Source organism: Pyxicephalus adspersus, chromosome 2 (genome assembly GCF_032062135.1).
Source record: "Pyxicephalus adspersus chromosome 2, UCB_Pads_2.0, whole genome shotgun sequence".
Taxonomy (NCBI): Eukaryota; Metazoa; Chordata; class Amphibia; order Anura; family Pyxicephalidae; genus Pyxicephalus; species Pyxicephalus adspersus.
This window is the reverse complement of record NC_092859.1, coordinates 4,168,705-4,169,888: the sequence shown is the minus strand read 5'-3', so window position 1 is coordinate 4,169,888 and position 1,184 is coordinate 4,168,705.

The following is a 1,184-nucleotide window of genomic DNA, read 5'->3' as shown; positions in this document are numbered from 1 at the left end:
TTTGTATTTTAGGGGCTTGTAGGGACTTTATGTTGATTTACTAAAAAAACACTCAACTTGTGACATGTTCTCACAAACTCCACTGACTACTGCCTCGTCAACCAGCCCAGTATGAACCAGCTCATCATCATATCCCGGTGACTTGCCAAAATAGTACTGAGGTGAAATCAGCTTCACAGAAACTCCTACCCTTCCTTTTTTCCACAGAACAAAAAATCATTGGTTTCCACAAAAATATTTTGTTTTCTTCTTCAATAAGGCTTCTATGAGACTCAATCATTGTATGCAATTACAAAATCATAAAAGAAACATGAAGGAACTTTTGGCAAACTTGTTTTATTAACAATAGAATAACTTACATCAAATTTAAATATGCTCCTATGCTTTTGTGGTTAGATCTCCAATCCTAACCTAAATCCTCACTTGGGAATTTTCAGGACATTAGGCTGCTTCAATTTAAATATTTAAAATTTTTAAAATATAAACTTTTTGCTTACAACTATTAAAAACAATGTAGGATGTAGGTCTCCCTAGGCTCTGGTTGTTTCCTTTATTCAAAATATAAAATTCAGATCCTACCTTACTTAAATCTTACCTAAGTCTGTTATCACCAGGCACCAGGATATCAGCTCATCTGTCATGCAGCCAGATTGTGTCACATAAAAGTCTATCAAGATAAAGGATTAGGACCTATTAGTCCAAAAGCAAAATGCAATTATATGGAGTTATCCTAACTACGTGATGCACCACTGAAGCTCCAACATAATGTATGACATCACACATGGGAAAGCCGACTCAAACAGACTGTTTTACTATCCTTACTAAATTTACCACTTGGCCAGAACAATTTTAAAATCATTGGGTCTGATTTAATAAAGATCTCCAATGCTGGAGAGGATACACTTTCATCGGTGAAGCTAGGTGATCCAACAATCCTGGAATGGATTTCTTGTAAGTAACTTGTTTTTTATTAGGAAATGTTTTCAGTCTCTGACCAAAACCATTCCAGGTTTTCTGGATCACCCAGGCTTACTGATGAAAGTGTATCTTCTTCTGCCCTGGGGAGCTTTAATAACTTAGGCCTAATAGTGTGAATGGGGTAGACTGTAATTGTATAACATGGTTGGTTTAGCAGCAAGGTCTGAGAGCTAGTTTTAATAAACTGCTGAAATATTCATTAACCT